Source organism: Myotis lucifugus, unplaced genomic scaffold (assembly GCF_000147115.1).
Source record: "Myotis lucifugus unplaced genomic scaffold, Myoluc2.0 scaffold_55, whole genome shotgun sequence".
Classification (NCBI taxonomy): Eukaryota; Metazoa; Chordata; class Mammalia; order Chiroptera; family Vespertilionidae; genus Myotis; species Myotis lucifugus.
The window spans coordinates 3,009,533-3,031,559 of NW_005871103.1; the positions used below are offsets into that span (position 1 = coordinate 3,009,533).

Here is a 22,027-nt window from a genome sequence, read left to right on the forward strand (position 1 = left end):
TTGTATGTGCCCTGACTGGGGATCAAACCTGCAACCCCAAAGCATAGAGATGACACTCCAACCAACCGAGCTACCCAGCCAGCGCTGTTTTCTGAATATTTTTTAAAACATAAATTACAATCAGCCCATCTACAAATTAACATATGAACCTTGTTCAAAAGCAAGGAGGGAAAAGCTTGATTTACTACTGAAAACAAAAGAGTTGATAAAAACAAGTTCCAACTAAGTTAATAAAACTTACAAAATATACTTTAAATACACAACTTAAACCATTACATACTTCAAAATAATGAAAAGTTTTAAAATTGTACTTGACCTATGGACTCTAATTTAAAAGAACCGATTTTATTGTGTGTAAGCGCTGAATCTTTCTCAGGATTCAGGTCACCCCTAAAGTCCAATTAGTGAGTGGCTCAGCACCCACATCGAGGCCATCATGTACTCTGTAGACCCCAGGCTAGCAAAGCAGGAATAACAGGTGCTCTCATGGACACATGAGCACCTGTCTGCAGAACCTCCACAATCAGAACGAAGGCCCTCTTCCTGATATTGGACCCTGAACAGGAGTGAATGCATTCAGTTATTCTGTAGCTGTTATCCCTATGCTGAGGACTATGTCCATCAACAAAACTGAGTGTTGTAGTAAAGCATCTCACTCTGCAGCACCCTGGATGGTCTCTCTTCTCCCATACTCCCAAACGTCTACATGCCAATGACTCCCACATTTCTGTCTCTATCCCAGACAGCTTCCAAGCTCTGCCTAGACTCACATATCCAAGTGCCTACTAAACAGTACCATCTGAATGTCTTCTATACATCTCAAATGGAGCAAGCATGTCTAAGAGAACTTCGCTTTCCATCCTACCCTGTTCCCCACCCTCCAAAACGCTTCCCCCTTTGGGTAAATGACACTATCCATCCCCCTGACTGTTCAACCTAAAAGCCCAGATGTCATGAATGACTCCTCTTTCCTTCATCACATCCAGGCTACTAGCAGGTGTGGTCAGCTCTACTCCAACACTTCTGTCACTTCTTCACATTATCTGGGCCACCAATGGACAGCCTGTCACCAGCACTTTTCCAATGGACTATGGAAGAAGTCTCCCGGGTGATCTACAATTCTCTCCACACAGCTACCAGAGTGATTCTTTGAAGTCCTCCAACAAATCATGTCACTACCATTAAAATGTCTCCAGTGGCTTCCCAGTTCTCTTGGAATAAAATCACAGCCCTTCCCTTCTGCCCCCGCTCTGTTCTCTCATTCCCTATTCCTCTCTCCTTGGCTCACTCACTCTGCTCCAGGTACACTGACCTCTCCATTCTTAGGCCCAGAAAGCTCTTTGCAGCCAGGCTCTGCCTTGCTCTTCGCAAGATGCCTGGTGCATTCTCACACATCAGGTCTCCAGCTCAGCTGTCATCTCTTCAAAGAGCTGACCTTTTCCGCTCCCAATTAGCTACTGTCTGCCACAGGTATTTTAAGCAGAGTGGCTAACAGTATGGGCCACTCCCTATTACTCTGAATACAATGTGACCTTGGGCAAGTTTATAACCTCTTTGAAATTTTCAGTCTCTTCCATTTATCAAATGGTGAAGATCACAGTACCTAATTCACCCAGCACTTCACAGGACAGAAGGATTAAGGTAATTAATTCATACAAAGCCACAGAAGGCCCTAGGAACAGCTCACTCAGTGTCCCCACCATAGCCTATGAGACACACCCACATTGTATTGCTCAAGAAACTACAGCACACAGACACTGAGCTCTAGCTCACAAGCCAATAAGATTTGAACCCATATCTGTTGGCTCACAAGCCTAGATAATTCCCAACTTTCTCCCCAAAATACTAACTGAATCCGTCTCCTCCCTGCCACGCCCACTGCCAATGTCCTGAGCTCAGGGCCTGGTGGCTTCCACATACACTCCATACCTGGGACAGACCTCACAGGGCCAGAGTTTCTTCCATCTTCAGTCTCCTCCACTCTGTTGCCAAAGCCACTAACCTACAAAGCAATAATGCCATTCCTCTCTTTGAGGATCTTTGCTGGCTTCAAAGTGGGGCTTGGACCCCTGACCCACCACTCTGCAAGCAAGGCCTCTAGCATGCTGGCTCCTCCCATCTCTCCAGTTTGAGCCAATCTGCTCCAATTTCAAGGCAGTCTTGGCCTTCTCTCCACAATCTCTCCTACTGGCCAGAAGAGTTTCGTAGTACATAAAGCTTTTCCTTCTTGCTGGAATTTCCACGACTCAACAGAACTAGCTCCAAAGATCTCTCTGCTGTGTCCTTACTCATATACTCACACCTCCATTACAGTCCTTCACTCACTGAATTATGATTTATCAATGGTAATTGATAAGCACACACCTCTGAAGCCCTATCTGACAGCAGATTCCTTGCCTTACTTAGCACAGATCCTGAGAAGTGATCTCTCCCTGTGTTTATGAAATAATAATGACTGGTATCTGGCAGCTTCCAGGTGCTCTTAGAATAAAAACTAAGATTTTTTGGTAAAAGTAATGTTTTACTTGATTTCTAGAGAGAGAGAGAGAGAGAGAGAGAGAGAGAGAGAGGAAGAGAGAGGGAGAGAGAAAAAAAGAAAAAGAGAGAGAGAAACATCAATAAGTTGCCTCCTGCATGCCCCATATTGGGGATCAAGCCCGCAACCTGGGCACGTGCCCTGACCGAAATGGAACTGGTGACCTCTCAGTGCACAGGATGACACTCAACCAACTGAGCCATACTAAACAGGGCAAAAACCCCGAAGATTCCTGACCTAGCTCACAAGGCCTTGGACAGCTGGAACCTGCCTCTCCCCCCACTCGTTCTCTGCTTCTGGCCCTTCTGGCCACCGTTTTGGGCCTGGAACATAATATGGTCCTGTTTGCTGTTCCCTCTGCCTGGAACTCACTTCCTCCAGATAGTACTTCATTCAGTATCAGCCTCAATGTGACTTCCCTGGAGACCTGATAGGCAGGGTCCTGTCACATACTCTCAGAGCACTGACCTAACCTGTCCACATGGCAACATCTCCTATTTGTAAGTATCCATCTAGCTGTGTGAGCCTTAGTATCCTCCCACTAGACTAAGTTCCACCGCTGTCTTATTTTCTGCTCTAGTGACAGTGCCTAACTAGACAGATACAAAGCAGCAGTGTTAAATATTATTTGATGGATAATAACTGAAGTATTCGATTAAGTCCCTGTAGTGCCATCATGAGTCAAGGTTATACCAGGTGTACCGATTAATAATGCGGATTTTTTTCAATAGATGGAGTTACACACATGTTGATATATATGCAATTTGATATGTATGCTATTTTGTTGTATTGACAACAAGCTTCAAAACTTTATATGTCAAATTTGCTGAAGGTGTTAACATCATAGATATTTTTACGCTTAAAAATGTCGAATTTCGTGCCAAAAAAGAGCATTTGCGGGAAGTTTTAATTCATTACTTTATTTTAAAGAAAAAGTTATCAGATACTTCGGGAAGCTTATGTTGAACATGCTCCATTTCAAGATACTTGTGAACGCTGGTTTACACGCTTTAAAAGTGATTTCGATGTGAAAGACAAAGAATGTGCAGGTCAACCAAAAAAGTTTGAAGACCAACAAGCATTATTGGATGAAGATGCATTTCAAACTCAAAAACAACTTGCAGAAAGATTAAATGTTGTTCAGCAAACAATTTCCGATCGTTTACAAGCAATGGGAAAGATTTTAAAGGAAGGAAAATGGGTTTTGTTATCTGTTATTTCCACATCAACTGAATGAAAGACAAATGGAAAACCAAAAAATCATCAGTAAAATGTTGTTTCAGCGACACGAAAGAAAGTCTTTCTTGCATCGAATTGTGACTGGCGATGAAAAGTGGGTTTATTTTGAGAATCCCAAACACACAAAATCATGGGTTGATCCAGGTCAACCATCAACATCGACTGCAAGGCCAAATTGCTTCGGAAAGAAGACAATGCTCTGGGATCAGGAAGGTGTGGTGTATTATGAGCTTCTAAAACCAGGTGAAACCATTAATACTGATCACTACCGACAACAAGTAATCAATTTGAACCACGCTTTCATCGTGAAACGACCAGAATGTGCCAGAAGACATGGCAAAGTAACTTTGCTTCATGATAATGCACCATCACAGACTTCAAAACCAGTTAAAGACACATTAAAAGATCTTGCCTGGGAAGTATTAAACCACCTGCTGTATTCACCAGACCTTGCTCCTTCAGATTACCACTTGTTCCGATCAATGGCACATGCACTTTCTTTTTTTTTTTTTTAAATATATTTTATTGATTTTTTACAGAGAGGAAGGGAGAGAGATAGAGAGAGTTAGAAACATCGATGAGAGAGAAACATCGATCAGCTGCCTCCTGCACACCTCCCACTGGGGATGTGCCCGCAACCCAGGTACATGCCCTTGACCGGAATCGAACCTGGGACCTTTCAGTCCGCAGGCCCACGCTCTATCCACTGAGCCAAACCGGTTTCGGCACATGCACTTTCTGAGCAGCACTTCAAAACGTACGAAGAAGTGGAAAATTGGGTCTCTGAATGGTTTCCCTCAAAATAAGAAAAGTTCTATTGGGACGGTATCCACAAATTACCTGAAAGATGGGGGAAATGTGTAGCTAGCGATGGACATTACTTTGAATAAAGCACTTTTGATGTTTTTCTTGAAATTATCGTGTATTCTTTGATTATAAAATTTGCATTATTAACCAGTGCACCTGGTAATTGTGCCTTTATGTCATTTAATGATAGTCGGTCTTCGACTAAAATTGGGTATGCCACTGAGTGAGTAAAAAGTTCAACGATGAGAATGTTTCCCCAAATACATGATCCCATTCTAGGAGGCAATTTCTGGTAAAATTTTGTGTTTCAGCTTCTGATTTTCAAATATGCACATTGGCAAATTCTCTTTTGCTAGTATGAGCAGTGTAGTAACTACAGGCAATTCTGGAGTCAGACTACTTGGATTCAAGGCCCTATCCTTCCTCTTACTACCTATGTGAACGTGATTAAATTATTTAACCTCTCTGAACTTCATTCTCTTCATCTATAAAATACAGTTAATAGGATCTATATTTCATAGTGTTATTAAACAGCAAGCACTCAGTGCTGAGCGTGTTAGCAAAAAAACTCCAAAATACACACCCACTAATACGTCTGCTGCAGTTAAACTCACGGGAGATTGATATACACTGTAAGTCCTCATTTGTTGATAGTTTCTTGGAACTGTGGCAAAACAATTACAATGAAACCAACTTTACCACAGGCTAATATATAAACAAGTGAAGTTCCTAGGGCATTCTATCAATGTCATAACAAAATGCCATTGAAGTACTTGAGTACCTGCTGTACACCAAATAGCAACTATTTTACAATGTGAGTTTAACTCTCAAGTAGTGTCATTCTCCTATTGCTGACTACACACTCCTCCCCTTCCAGTGGTTCTCAACCTTCTGGCCCTTTAAATACAGTTCCTCATGTTGTGACCCAACCATAAAATTACTTTCGTTGCTACTTCATAACTGTAATGTTGCTACTGTTATGAATCGTAATGTAAATATTTGATATGCAGGATGGTCTTAGGCAACCCCTTGTGAAAGGGTCGTTCGACCGCCAAAGGGGTCGTGACCCACAGGTTGAGAACTGCTGCTTAAGCAATGAAAGGCAGGGAGTACCGAGGAGGGTTACTGGCGCTCTCCCTACAGAGGGTCAGGCCCATGCTTCAGAGTTTAAGTTCTACCCTTCAAACCAGGAGAAGCCAAGATTTTAAGCAAGGAAGCCATCTGATACAAAAGGTCACTCTGGCAAGAGTGTGGATCCACTTAGGTAAGGGCTAATGCAAATGTCAGAATGAGAAAGACATGCTCTGCAGGATCCTGCAAACATGCTCAGGAAACCCTGGATTGGGGGGTAAGGCAGAGTGAGGAAGCCAAAGATGGGGCTTCCTTCCTCATTGCTGCTAATGTGGACACGAGGATGGTGGGAGACACAGATGAAGAACTTAGTTTGCTAAGCAACAGAGCCTAGTTAAAGACACACACAGCCTGTGGAGCCAGACTGGCTGTGTTCACATCCCTGCCACTTATTAGCCTTAACCTTACTTTTCTCCTCTACAAATGGGTAAAGTAATAGTACCTCCCTCCCAGGTTACTGGGAGGACTAAGAATATATGTGAAGTTCTTAGAACAGTGGAAATTACTTTGTAAATGTGAGCCTTTTTTTTTTTTAAAGCCTACAGCACCCGGTATTCCCAGGTGGTCTCCCATCCAAGTACTAACCAGGCCCGACCCTGCTTAGCTTCCCAGATCAGACGAGATCGGGCGCGTTCAGGGTATGAGCCATTTTTTATCATTTTTCCCATCACTGTCCTCTCTGGTCTTAGATATAAATAGTGGCTGTGCTCCCCTCCACTTACTCCAATACGTGCCCCCTTCTCCCGCAAGCAGTGATGCTTTTAAATCATAAATGTCACGTAGTGTGATTAACCCCCTTAATGGTTCTCCAATGTAGTCAGAATGAGAACCAATGCTTAGAAGGCCCTGCCTGGCCTCTACAACCTTAAGACACAGCTCTCTCTGCATACTTTCTACTCCAGAATTCTAATCTTGACAATTACACCAACATGCCAATCACTTTCCCACCCCTGAGCCTTTGCTAATTCTGTTCCCTCTGTACAGAATGCTTCACCTGGCTGGCTCCAGGTCTCAGCTTACTTTCCATCAGAAAGACCTTCCCTGACAACCCAATTTATAGCAGGACCCTCTCTCTCCAGACAATACTCTCTCTAACTCAGTTATTTATTACTTGTGTTTTGGCTATCTCCCTCATTGAGGGCAAGTGCCAGTCTGCATAATAGCATAGTGCCTGGCACACAGTAGGTTCTCAAGAAAATAATGTTAGAAAGGCCTCTGGATCAGACTGAGGTCAAATCCCAATGCCATCACTTACTAGGAGGGTGACGTTGGGAAAGTTCCTCTGCATCTCTCAGCCCCACTGGTGTCTGAAAGACTTCTAAGTAGTAACCTGATAGACCTGGAAGGCTGGTCTGCATGAAATTGGACTTTATTCAAAACAGAAACTTTCGATTCTGGGTAATCAAAAGTAATATCAATGATATAAAAAGTTTTAAGTTGCTGTTAATGAGCTTTAACATCTCAATTGGGAAAGGATAAAATAGAATTTTATTGCCACCCTCCACACACACTTCAAGTTCATATCCTCTGCTCTAATAATTAAAGGGAACTGGATTTTCCTTTGTAAGATGTTAAATGATTAAACAAACCAGGGACAAAAATGGCCAATCAACAACCTTCTATTGCTGTCACTGCTTGTACTGAAACTGACTGAGCCAAGCACCTGGGATACAACAGAGGAGGCAAGTATCAAAATCCTAGGGAACCACGGTTAGGGAAGGCAGGCAGGGCTACAAAGGTGACCAATGTGGCAATATGTGTGACAGGCTGTCTCATGTATACTCCAAATACTGTCACATGATGACCTTTCACATCAGAAACCAAGTCCTAAATCTCAAAGTGCCTGCCAAGATCTTAACTGAATTCACTTATCTGCATCACTACCATTCAGCTATGCTTGGAGACTATGGTAAAATGTGGACTGTAAGAGAGTTTACCACTTCACTGGTATTCTAACCACAAACAAGATACTTAACTTCTAACTTCTAGACATCCTGTTTCTGCATTTAAAAAAACAGTGAAAACAATGGTTGTTATCTCAGCAGACTGTTGGATTGAATGACATTATTCATATAAAATCTTTGCTCTGTCTAAACACAGTAAGCAGAATGTATATAAGAGTTCAATAAAGAGTAGTGTCAACTTTATTAACACCATTATTGTTGTGGTTATTAATCGCATGACAGCTAACACCATGCCTTCTTTTGATCAAAAGGCAGTGAACACAACAACAGCACATCTGCCAGGTATCTTACATGCAGAATATCCACACGACTCTTATACAACTAAGACAGCATTAACTATGGAATGGCACTACCTACTGACTAATCTTTATGTTTTTAAAAAGTGAGCTTTGTAAAGACCACATCTTGAGCCACAAAACAAACCTCAAGAAATTTAAAAGAACTGCAATCATACCAAGTATGTTCTTTGACCACAACATAAGCAAATTAGAAATCAGTAACAGTGTCTTTCTAGGAATCTGTCCATTTCATCTAGGTTATCCAACCTGTTGGCATACAATTCTTCACAGTATTTCTATTATAACCCTTTCTATTTCTGTAAGGTTGGTAGTAATTTAATCTATTTAATTCCTGACTAGTAATATGAGTAATACGGTAAAATCCAGCGGAAGGTTTGTCAATTTTATCAACATCAAAGTACTCTGATCTTGTCAAAGCACTAACTTTTGATTCCATTAATTTTCTCCATTGTTTGCTATTCTCCAGTTTATGTCCACTCAAACGTTTATCATTTTCTTCCTCTGCTTGCTTTGTGTTTAATTTGCTCTCCTTTTTCAAGTTTCTTAAGGTGGAAGGTTATTGATTGGAGATCATTCTTAATTTTTAAGACAGCTGTTAACAGTAATAAGTTTTCTCTTAAGTACTGCTTTAGTGTACAAGTTTTGGTATGTTGTGTTTTATTTTCATTAATTTCAAAGTATTCTCTAATTTCTCTTGTGATTTCTTCTTTGACCCACTGTTTATTTAGGTATATGTTGTTTAATTTCCATATGTTTGGAAATTTCCCAAATATCCCGTTGTTAGTTTTTAATTTTACTCCATTGTGGTTAAAGAACTTACTCTGTACTTGTATAATTTCAGTCCTTTTACATTTATTGAGGCTTATTTTACTATGCCCTAACATATGATCCTGGAGAATATTCCAAGTTCACTTGAGCAGAATGTTTCTTCTGCTGTTACTGGTTAGGTCTAGATCAGCAGTTCTCAACCTGTGGGTCGAGACCCCTTTGGGTCCAACGACCCTTTCAGAGGGGTCGCCTAAGACCATCGGAAAACACATATACAATTACATATTGTTTTTGTGATTAATCACTATGCTTTAATTATGTTCAATATGTAATAATGAAAATACATCCTGCATATCAGATATTTACATTACGATTCATAACAGTAGCAAAATTACAGTTATGAAGTAGCAATGAAAATAATTTTATGGTTGGGGTCACCACAACATGAGGAACTGTATTAAAGGGTTGCGGCATTAAGAAGGTTGAGAACCACTGGTCTAGATGGTTTATTTTCAATTATTCTAAACTAGAGGCCCAGTGCACAAAAATTTGTGCACTCGGGGGGGCCTGTGCCCTCAGCCCGGCCTGTGCCCTCTCGAAGTCTGGGACCCCTCAGGGGATGACTACCTGCTGGCTTAGGCCTGCTCCCCAGGGGACTGGGCCTAAGCTGGCAATCAGACATCCCTCTGGCAGCCCGGCAGCCCTCGGGTGATGTCCACTTGCCAGCGGGGAGCAGACCTAAGCTGCAGTCGGACATCCTTAGCGCTGCTGAAGAGGCAGCAGAGGCTCCCACCACAACTGTACTGGCAGCCATCAGCCTGGCTTGTGGCTGAGCAGAGCTCTCCCATGTTGGAGCGCACTGACCATCAGAGGGCAGCTCCTGCATTGAGCGTCTGCCCCCTGGTGGTCAGTGTGTGTCATAGTGACCAGTCATTCCCAGTCTTTCTGCTGTTAGGGTCAGTTTGCATATTACCCTTTTACTATATAGGATAGAGGCCTGGTGCACGGGGGGCTGATGGCTGTTTGCAGCTGGTCACACCCCCTTCAGGGTGGGGGTCCCCACTGGGGTGCCTGGCCAGCCTGGGTGAGGGGCTGATGGCTGTTTGCAGCTGGTCACACCCCCTTCAGGGTGGGGGTCCCCACTGGGGTGCCTGGCCAGTCTGGGTGAGGGGCTGAGGGCCATTTTCAGGCTGGCTGGCGACTGAAGCTCCCAGGCTCTCCTTTTTTTCTTTCTTTTTTATTCTGGGATTTATTTACCTTCTATAATTGAAACTTTGTTGCTGTCACTGGAGCTGAGAGCCACTCCTGCTCGCTCCAGCTCTGAGGCCACGGCCTGCTGAAAGCAGGTATCTGGGGTTTGTTTAGCTTCTATAATTGAAACTTTGTTGCTTTCGGATCTCAGAGCCGGGCCGCGGCAGGCGGGGAACCTTGGCTTCCTCCATCACTGGAGCAAGCAAGCCTCCTGCTCACTTCAGCTGCGTGGCTGCCGGCCGCCATCTTGGTTGGGTTAATTTGCATATCGCGCTTAGCCAATGGGAGGCGTAGCGAAGGTACGGTTAATTACCATGTTTGTCTATTATTAGATAGGATTCTTCTTGATCTTCTACTTGGCTTTTGTTATCTGTTATTGAAGTCTCCTCCTACTATTGTTGAACTGTCCATTTTTCCTTTCAGGATTACTTTTTTGCTTCATGTATTTTAAAGTTTTGTTGTTAGGTTAGGTCAGTGGTCGGCAAACTGGCCCCTTGAGTGTGACTCTTCCACAAAATACCACGTGCGGGCGCACACGTACGGTGCGATTGAAACTTCATGGCCCATGCCACGGGGCCAAAGAGCCGCATGTGGCTCGCGAGCTGCGGTTTGCCGATCACTGTGTTAGGTGCATGTATCTTTATAATTGTTACTTCTTCCTGATAAAGACTATTCATGATTTTAAAATGTCCTCCTTTAGCTCTAATGACAAGTTTTTTTCAAAAAGTCTATTTTGTCTGATATTTGTATAGCCAGTTTAGCTCTCTTTTGATGACTATTTGTATGGTATATCTTTTCCATTAACTTTTAAAATGCTTCTGACTTTGAATCTGAAGTTTATCTCTTATTTTTGGATCAAAATCTTTCTTAATTCATTCTGCTAATTTTTGCTTGCCGATTAGTGTTTAGACTATCTACATTTAATGTTAATTATTGATATGGTAGAATTATGTCTGTGATGTTGCTTTTTTTCTTTTTATGTCTTTTTTTGGTTTTGTTCCTCTATCACTGTCTCATTTTGTGTTAAACTGATATATTCTAGTATACCTTTTAAATTCACCTTTTTTTTTTTTTTACAATCTCCCCCCCTAAGTTACCTTCCTAGTGGTTGTCCTGGGGATTACAATTAACATCTTAACTTCAAACATTGTAGTTTAAATAAAACCAACTTAATTTCAACAGTATGTAAATTTGCTTGGACATGGCTCTATCATATGCTTTTCTTTTTTCTTCTTTTTTTGGTTCTTTCCATCGCATGCTTTTTTCCCTTGTATATGGGGCCATATTTACTGTTTCTTTGCCTGTCCTATAATTTTTGTTGAAAACTGGACAATATAAATAATACAATGTGCCAACTCTGAAAATCAGATCTACCTATCCTTTTTGTTTGCTTAGTTATTTACTTGGTAAATGTGTAAAGTCTGTGTTCTTTGTTGTATTTGGTTAAATCAGGTCTCTGCTTGGTTAGCTAATTATTGCACAGGGATTTTCTTAAATATCTTGAGCCAGTAAGTCTCCCGGCCTTTGCTAAGGTGCTCTGCGTTTATGTTGGAATTTGCTTCCAATGCTCTAGCAGGCAGTTTACAACTCTTCTTTAGCATTTCCTTCCCGCATGCATAGAGCCTCAAGGTCAGCTAGAGGTGAGCAATTAAGGGCTTTTTCAGGTCAGTCCTGTGCATGTGCACAGCCCTGTGTGTGGTTTTCTAGATTCTCAGGAATATGTTGGAAGTCTTGAAAACCTTCACTTGAAACTTCATTCCCCAGTGTTTCCTACTTAGTGTTTGGTTAGCCTCTTATTAGCCCCAGCTGGTATCACTACCTCAGACAATTTCGATGTTCAATTGCTAATTTTTTTTTCTTTTTTTACAAACTTAGGGATAGAGAACAGAGTGAACTCTGAGCCAGCTCAAATAAAAACAAATTCTGAGAATGGAGCTTTTTAGGGAGCTACCAGACAGTTCAAACAGTGATAGTCCTCTGGGGGCAGGGCTTTGTGGGGAGCTCCAAACCCATTCTGTCCCCTCTGGTGGCTTCTAAGCTGCTGTTTTTTGTTTGTTTGTTTGTTTGTTTTTTGCTTTGCAGCTACCTCAGTTGTGAGGCTGTTGGTTTTTAAAAGTAACTGTGGAGCTGGGATGGGGAGGGGCAGTTGAAATAGGGAAGACTTAAAACACCACAGAGATTGCTGTATTTATAAAGATTCAGCCGACTTTCTTGTATAAATGCTAAACAGCTCCTGCCAGCCTTTAATTTTCAGAATTCTGAAAAAGTTAATTTTGACAGTTCCTGCCAGCGTTTTCATTGCTTTTATAGAGAAGATTTTTGGAGGTTCTTACTCTGCCATTTGGAAATGCTTACTGGAAGTATTTTAATGGAGAATAATATCAGATTGTTTATTATTATTATTTTCAACATTGCTCAGACTGCAGTGTGGAGAAGGGAGATTCATGGCTTAAAAGCAGAACTGGACAAGGCCAGTCAGTTGCTACTTGCAGTAGTACAGGTCAGAGACCTGGAGTAGCTTGGACTTGAAGATGGCTGTGAGACAGCAGAGAAAAAATTCAGAGATATTCAGAAGGAACTGTTGGCATAGCTTGGTAATGGCCTGGACACAAGAGTGGTGCAGAGAATGATGCCAGTTTCCCATGCTGCAGAACAGTATGGATGCGCAGTATCAATCTCTGAGAATGAGGAACATGCACGGGGACATTTGAAATCTAGGTGCCTCTAGATTTCTAAGAGGATACCAAGGAAGCCATCACTTTAGACTCTCCCCTAATTTTAGAGAAATGCTTTATAAATTAAGTCCTACAGCATTATTTCCTCCATATGAAAAAACAAAAAACCCCACAAAAAATAGGCAAAGCATATAACGCTAAGTGTCAATAATTCAATGTCACCCAGGAATTAAAAATGCAGTTCCAAGAATAATGAGAACCATGCATAAAATGTCTGAAACTACTCATTGCTTACACTCAAGTGAATTAAAGCTTTCCCCAAAGACAGCTTTTTTAAAAGAGTTACAATAAAAATAAAGATAAATCTTTCCCATGTCTAAAAAGATTCTGTTGCACTCATCCACATATGTCAACGATGTTCTCACTGATGCCGTGAGAACTCAGATCAGTCAGAGTCGCTCATGCCTCCCCTCACTCCATAAGCACTCCAGCGCCTCTGTGTTGGCAGACGCAGGCAGATCTGGGAGATCGGTGGGAATGATAGGCCAGAACAGGTCCCTGAAGTGTGAATCTTTTTTGGTCTTAATACCAACTTCTCTGAATTCGTACTTTTTTAGTTCTGTAATCATTTTGGTTAGGGCGGGCTTTGCTTCATGCACGAAGCTCACTTGTACAGGTGCTTTTTTTAGGTTTGGGGAGGGATAGATTTGTAAGGCAACACTAACGGAGGAAAGAGGACTGTTGACTGCTGGTTAATTAATTCTACTCCTAATCTCTCTTAATGTTACAACCGCCTTTTCTGTTTAAACAGATTAGGTATAGTTTATTACCACTGGGAAAGAAAGTATTTCAAGTTTGTTTTGACTGTTAGCTCATTTGCTCATTTCTGTTTCAATAACTGGAAGACCTAATGGGCAATACTTTCACAAGAAAGTTTTACCCATTCTCTTATCTCAGTTTTACTTCCTCAGACTTTTCAGTTTCACTCCTTGTCCTTCCAGGGGAAAGAGGTCAACATACCTGCACAAGGTACTCAAAGCTCACTTACCACAACCACATGCATAAATGGGCTGGCAGACAGCAGCAGCCTGTGTGCCCCAGTTCAGAACGATGCCTCAAGTTCAACACCCATTTCTCCCCAGTTGTTTTTTGTGTTGTTGTTTTTTTATTGCTTCTAAAGTTAAAGGTCGAGCAAATGTCTAAAATACAATTTAATAACAACAGCCACCTTGTCAAATGTTTATTGAAAACTTACTGGACCAATGTGCTAAGTACTTCACATGCTTTACATTATGTAATCCTTACAACAACCCTGTGGTATGGGTACTATTATTAGTCCAAGTTTACAAATAAGGAAATGGGCGTGGAAAGATTAAGTACCAGTAACTGGCCCAAGATCACAGAGCTGGCAAGAGGTGGGGCAGGGGTTAAAGGTTAAATCTAGCTGATTCCAGATTCTAGTTCCTAGCCAGCATGTAATGTCATGTCATTAGTCACAGAGCTTCATTCCTTTCTCTAATAAGCATTTACTAAGGGTCCTAGTAGTGTCACCTCTGCAGAAGGGTAAACAAGAAATACAAAGATTCCTTACAGAATTGAAACAGCTTCTTACATTGTGAAAAGTGTTTAAGACTTTTGTCCGGGCAAAACTATTCACATACATTACTTTATACATAATACTACATAAAATTCACCATAGGCATAATAAATCCCAATTATCCAAATTTTGGTGTATAAAAATTTATATTGGCAATTATTTTAGTGGGTGAGGGTAGGATCTAAATATGCCCAACTGAGGTACAAAGCATTGAACTATATTTTTAAAAGACTAACATGACAATGCACACTTTCTCCCCCCAATCAACATATCAGGAATCACTCGAGACAATAGGGAAAAAGAAGTTTGCATGCTAATAAATGGAAACTAACAGAAACTATACTTTCTCCCCAACTATGCCTTTCGTCTATTTTACTTTATAGTTAACATAATTCTGCCCGCCCTTGTTACAGAAAACAGCCGGCACACTGTCTGATTTACGTCTATGCTTATCAGTGATGACATGGCCGTATCTCTGCAAACAGTTGGTTAATTAATTTGTGCCCCTACCTCCTGGCAGCCTGCCTACACAACTGAACAGCAAAAATAATTACACTAGACTGAAGTGGGAACATTTCCACTCTCCTTGAGATTTCTTATCCTGGGGCCTATTGCCTTTCTTTAAATGGGTTTCAGTTGTAGAACACTTGCAAATCAGATTAAGGTCATTAGAAGATGATAGTTTCCATTCTTCGCTACAACATGAATATTCAATCAGGAAGGAAAGGGGCAGACTGAAAAAGTGACCAATTAGTCAAAGGCACAAAGTATGGATTGAGTAGAATCACAGATGAAGAAAATCCAGCTTTATCCCAGGATAGACCTTTGTCTCTTTCATTATGTTAGATCTGAGGTTAATCCATCAACAAATATTTACCTAGATTGAACCTATCACAGGCAATCCCTTACTTTCCTACACAAAACCATATGTGAAAGTCAAACAGGCGATTTACTGGGATACTATACTCAGCACCACAAATCCCAAAATTTCTAATTAGACATCACCTTTGAAACTCAATCTCTGAGGGTATATTTTTACACTTCAAAGGAAAACAAAAGTCTGTTGATCAGTTTAAGCCCATCTAATACACAACTGATGCTGTAGCTTCTGCATGCCTGATTTTCATCTATCTAGTTCCAGTGTAAGAAGGTTGGGTTGGTTAATTTCTAAAGTCAGCTGAAACCACCCTTGAAAATTTCTCAGACATTAGTACATGGAGTGCACCCAACCAGTAACTCTTGCAGCCAGTGTGTCACTGATGTTAGAACAGATGGCTGTTTCAACCAGATGAAATAGCTGGCTTGTGTTTAGGGGCCTTCTTGTATGAAAAAATCCATGCAATTAAACACCAGAATCACAGGATAACGAGATGCTTACACTTTGTGATACCTGAGGGAACTAAAACCAAATAAAGGAAAAGGAATCAATATTCCATAATTACTTGTGTGTTTTACTATGTTCAAAACACTCTTTCAGGATGAAGATACAGCAGTGGAACTTGTATCTTAGACCTGTGGTCGGCAAACTGCGGCTCGCGAGCCACATGCGGCTCTTTGGCCCCTTGAGTGTGGCTCTTCCTAAGCCTTAGGGGTACCCTAATTAAGTTAATAATAATGTACCTACCTATATAGTTTAAGTTTAAAATCCTTGGCTCTCAAAAGAAATTTCAATCGTTGTACTGTTGATATTTGGCTCTGTTGACTAATGAGTTTGCCGACCACTGTCTTAGACAATTCACACCTCCCATTTCAAAGCACATTTCAGGGTAATATTATACATTAAACTAGAGGCCCAGTGCATGAAATTCATGCACTGGGGGGGGAGGGGTGTCCCTCAGCCTGGCCTGCGCCCTCTCATAGTCCGGGAGCCTTTGGGGGATGTCTGACTGACGGCTTAGGCCCACTCCCTGCAGTGAGCGGGCCTAAGCCATCAGTCAGACATCCTTAGCGCTGCCACAGAGGCAGGAGAGGCTCCCGCCACCGCTGTTGCACTTGCCAGCGGTCAGCCCAGCTTTTGGCTGAGCAGTGCTCCCCCTGTGGGAGCGCACTGACCACCAGGGGGCAGCGCCTGCATGAGTGTCTGCCCACTGGTGGTCAGTGCGCATCATGGCAACAGGTCATTCCACTGTTCAGCCAATTTGCATATTGGCCTTTTATTATATAGGATAACTGGTGAAATTAGCCACACTATTTTTGTTCTCTTTTGTGCCAGTGCATAGTATAATTTGCACAAGTTATCAAGCACTTATGAGATAACCTTCAGGTAAAACTTTGAGAGGTATATTTCTTGTCACCAGTGTTAGAAAACTAGTTTGTACTGTATACTCATCTTTATAGTGACCAAAATGCAGTGAAACAGTAAGTAACCACTGAAACACTGCTGACAGAGCAAATAGGTACTCCTGAAAAAAAAAACCCACTGTTGGTACTGACATCATGTGAGAGACTGCACTGTTTTTTGTCCTGAGCTATATGGAGGTCTAAAACCATGCAAAAGGCAGTTAAAGGGCATCATAACAGAACATTGGAAAGTACAGGCTGTTTAAACGTTCGAGATGGTGACAGGGGCAGAAATAGAATATTGGGGACCAGCTATAATTGTAAGAAATATTAATTATGCTCTGTTAACCATGATTGTTTTGTTCTGATTAAAGAAAGCACATTCTAACCTGGCTGGGAGTTGCCGGAGGGACCTGGGGGCTCACCAGGAAATGCAACCCATCCTCTCCATCAGGAGCTGCCTATTATCATGGAAAGATTAACAACTGTTGCAGAAACCAGAATCACCAGCTCTTTGAAGACCCCCAGCCTTTTGCACATCACTAGCCCTTTGAAGATCCTCAGCCCTTTGCATTGCCTACTTCCCCATATAACCTTTGTCCTCCTACCCAATATAAGCAGCTGGTTTATGGTGAGGTGAAGAGCAGATTTTTTTGTGGATGACCTGCTGCTCTCCCACACTGCCGGCAGTATTGGAATAAAGGCTCATATATGATTCAAATCTGTCTTGCTTAATTGGCTCAAGTAGTGACAGGCAGCAAAGACCCATTGATTGTCCAGTTACAATGGTACATTTGAGGCTCTGAGCTTCCAACCCATTTACAAAGCCCAAACATGCACAGAAATACTACGCTCTTTAATTTCAAAGCTGCCATCAAATGTGTGTCAATATCAGCCTCTGGGAAAGAATACAATAATGCACCCTTCAACTTTATAATCCATCCTAAAACAAGAGAAAAACAGGCATTCTGGAATTAAAGATAGTAATAACTGCTGTGTAGGTGCCGCTGTGCAACATCAGTGGAGTCTGGATGAAGTGGGGCTGCCTTTCTTAGTAGCTACTCTTAGGACTTTAGTTACTGCAGCTCCACAGAATCTCAGCAGGGGAAGAACTAGCACTTCTCAACAGGATAACACCAGCAACACCACCATTCACTCATTCACTCATTCATTCATTCATTCCGACATTTACCAAGCACCTACTATGCAAACCCTGAAGACCATTCCTATAGGCCAACCGCTGAGCGAAGGGCTTTACATATATAAAAGGGATGGTTCCAACCCCAGGGGCAATTTTGCATACAGCCCCCCACCACCTCAACACTGACAATGCTTGGAGATGCTCTTTGGTTGCAACAGCTGGAGGGGGTAGTGCTAACTGGCATCTAGTGAAAGAGGCCAGAGATCTTGCTAAAAATCCTGTAACACACAGATTCTCCCACAATAAAGAATTAGCTGGCCCCAAATGTCAGTAAGACAGGTTGAGAAACCCTGACTTAATTAAAGCACCCACAAAAGGGCCTATGGGGGAAATGCTATTCTAATACATGCCCATTTGTGAGGAAACCGAGGCTAGGGAAGTAGTGGAGCAGGGATTATAGAACTCAGGCAACCTGATGCTGCTCTGCTCCTGTAAACTCTGGATGTGATTATAGGGACCCAGATAGGAAGTATTTAAAAACTGAGTCACCAGCACACAGCACTCTTCAATTCACCCTGTTCCCAGCCAAAAGCTTTCCTTTCCGGCCTCACATAGGCTCTCTCTCTCACAGTGCCTCCCCAGCCCATCTTCAGCTCTGGAGAGAAGTGTAAGAGAAGGATGACTGTCTGACTTCTCTATCCATTGATCAAAGAGTGGTTTCTATAAGCATAAACTAAAACATCCCTGCTCCCAAGAACCAGGCAATTCTCTCTCTGATAATTCTCTTCCCAGAAGTGGTGAAACTTCGACACACGTGTGCCAGAGGCCAGACTCAATCATAGCCTCTGAGTAGGCAGGAATGAAAGAACAGGACACAGGGTGTGGTTTCACTTTCCCAGATCCTGGATAAGTTAGTTTTTGACCTCTCAGTACCAATGTAAGGCTGGCCACTAGCAGCAAAGGCAACTGATAGTTCTGAAAATAAGGATAGACATCAATAGCTCTTCTAGTACAAAACTGATGAATGAATCACCCATCCAACTTCTAACTTCCAATTAGCTATTTTTTTAAAATGAGGATTCTATCTTAAAATAAATACTAAAAAAAATTTTAAAAAAATCAATTAGTCACTCCCTCCAATACATACCTGCGAAGCATCAAGTTTATTATCCCTTCAGCAGAACCATTACCCCTCCCCAGAAAGGGTAGTTAACAAACTACTTTGCACAAGTTTATTTCAATACCCAATAAAGAACATAATTTTATCAAGAGAGAGGTCAAGGGAGATTACTCAGGGAAATTATATTTCCTCTTTTTGTAAAAGAAAAGTAGCTGAAACTACAGTCACTAAACATTCTGTTCCTTATTCAACCCCAAATCCTGTTATGAGGTGTACAGTTCACTCAATGTGGACTTTTTCCAGGGAAGTGGAAAACAGCTTTTGCCGTTGTTTGAGACTGTGGAGGGCAGGGCTTGCAGAGTAGATGAGAAAAATCAACAAAAACCCTATCTGGTTTGGCTCAGTGGATAGAGCATAGGCCTATGGACTGAAGGGTCCTGAGTTCGATTCTGGTCAAGGGCACATGCCCAGGTTGCAGACTCAGTACCCAATGCGGGGCATGCAGGAGACAGCCAATCAGTGATTCTCTCTCATCGTTAATGTTTCTCTCTCTCTCTCCCTCTCCCTTCCTCTCTGAAATCAATAAAAAAATATATTTTTTTTTTAAATCAACAATAAAGTGGCAAAAAATTGTATCCCAGATTCTGTGTGGATTAAAGAGCAAACATCCTAGGTTGGAGGGGCATTAGTCTCAGGGAATCACCAGGGCAGGGCAAAAAGTGTGAGCCAGGTTGATGGAGATTCAGATATGGTGCCCCACCTGCTGGCTCTGTGGCAGGAAGGGCTCAGCAAAGGAACAATGGCCTCTGCCAGCACTTCCGTCTGGGAGAAAGCTGCCCCTCCAGCTCTCACCCTGATTCCAGGCAAGTTAGTTCCTTCCAAATGCCCTAGGTTCCCTTCAAGCTGCTGCCCCAGTACTGGAACTCAGAGGGAGGGAGTTGGAGTAAGTCCATAGACGGCCTTTTAAGAGGAGCTGCCTAGGACTATAGCAGCCTCCGTGTCACTCAGCCACCACCCCTGTTGGTTTTATAGCCAGAAGTTATGGGGACTTCTTTTTCAGGCTTTGAAACCCTGGGCTGAGGGGCCTGGTGTGGGGATGGAACTCCTGACTCCTCAGGGAAACCTCCACAAGCTAAGATATCCCTCCTGATTTAAAATTCCCACATGTGAGTGTGGGACCAGCTGGTTCCACGATTCCACCCCACATCTCTGCCCCTCCTACCAGTCTCAATGTGCTGCTTCTTTATTTCCCTAGTTGTAGCTCTTCCTCTCAGTTAGATTTCAGGTGGTTCTGAATGACGGTTGTTTTGTATTTTAGTTGTAATTTTGATGTGGTTGTGGGAGGCCGCAAGTCCCTCATTTACCTAAGCCACCAGCCACCATCTTGACTGGAGCCCACCCTAACAATAACACTTTGAAGATCAGACTGCATTTTCAAATCACAGGGATCTAAGTTTCTACAGAACAGAAGCCTGAAATTTCAATAGCCCCAAACTCAGGGGGAAAAATTGGATCCTGCCAGTTCCTTAAGGAGAGACAGACTTCAAGAAAAAGACCAGCCATCAACATACTTTGTCACCTAAATGGACCTCCAACACGTGAAAAGTGTTTCTGGAGGGCACTTGGGCGTTACCTACTCAAATATACCCTCCATTTGTCTGTTTACTTATCAAATAAAAAAAGACCAAAATTTCGCTAGTAGTAAGAAGCTTGTAAAATTACTTTAACTGCAGCACTGTTGGTGAAGCAACAAAGCACCAGTGGCCTAAATATTCACAGGGGTCGAGTTTAAACAACCAAGGTCATATTCACAATATTAAATACTATTATTTAAAAAACTTAAGCTGAGCTGTACACTGTGGCATGTGAAGATGTTCTGGCTGAACACAAAAAGCATGCTTTAGACATAAAGCTGGACCAGAGGCCCAGGAAAGCTGCCTGAAGAACTAATGTGCAAGTCTGCACCTAAGAGATGAGGGTTAGCTTTCTTTCTGATGGGGTAGCAAGTTAGTGCAAAAAAGGGAGCAGGGGAGGAGGAGCGAGGTGTCTGAGGAAAGGGGCCACTTCCCTGCACGGGGAGAGCACATAGCCTGAAGGGAAGAGCTCAGGGGCCAGGGTGGCCTTGGGCAAACAGAACCTTGTCCATCAGCCACATTAAGTAGTTTCCGCTTTACCCTGCGGGCAACGGAAATCAGTGAAATCAGTGAAGCAAGTCGTTTAAGCAATAATAAATACTTTTAGATGTGAGTATCAGAAAGATCACCCAGTCTGTCCCTTATTTGTCCTTGATTTATAAATAGCTTCAGTCACAAAACTTCTCATAACACTTCAGGTAGGATTGAACTTCTTATCTATCTGTCTATCTGAAAGGATGCAAGTCCACAAGGTATCACTAAAACAAAAAATGGTCATCTCAGCTGGTCCACTTATGACTCTTAACCCTTAGTGCTGCATGTTACTAATGAAAACTATAGAAAATATTTCTGTGAAAGCACTAATTAAACAATATGAGAAACTGAACAAAAACCCCGCTTTAACTACAAATAAAATAATAACAGAGACTTGCTATGATCTATAAAAAGACTTCAGGTTTTTTTATTGCTAGTGCTGAACACTACTGGGTTACAAAGGCCTTTGAATATCTGTTGTAAAGTATATTCTCTCCCCTTCTCGGTTTTCTAAACTGTACTTAAGCAAGTAAGACAATATTTTGCATGTATCTATGAGAAGCCCTGATTTCAAAGCACACGCATTAATTCATGTGTCTACTTCCATTTCTGTACTTAAGGATTTTCTCCCCTTTGACACAGGTTAATCAGTCATATCCATCACCCATATCAAGACATGAGATGGGGGACATTAGAAGAGAGGATTTAATATGAACTCTTTTCCTGAAGAAAACATTAGAGAGGTAGGGGCAATATAAAGAGGGTGTGGGTGTAAAAGGAGATCTCCTAAACCAGAAGCAATACAACCAAGAGTGTTGAAAATGAGAGAGAGAGAGAGAGAGAGAGAGAGAGAGAGAGAGAGAATGAATGTACCTTCTGCTCGGCGGTTCAGAGTTGATCTATGAACCAGGTCAGGGCACATGCCCAGGCTGCAGATTTGATCCCCAGTAGGGGGCATGTAGGAGGCAGCCAGTCAATGATTCTCACCATTGATGTTTCAGTCTCTCTCCCTCTCCCCCCTCTCTGAAATCAATAACATATATTTTTAAAA

At 42.1% G+C, this 22,027-nt stretch overlaps 1 protein-coding gene and 1 pseudogene across 8 annotated transcripts in view; both read right to left on the reverse strand.

Moving 5' to 3' along the window:
• ATXN7 (ataxin 7) overlaps positions 1-22,027 on the reverse strand; it is a 121,095-nt gene that overhangs the window by 62,569 nt on the left and 36,499 nt on the right. The gene's annotated exons all lie outside the window — the stretch shown is intronic.
• LOC111826124 lies at positions 6,250-6,366 on the reverse strand (annotated as a pseudogene).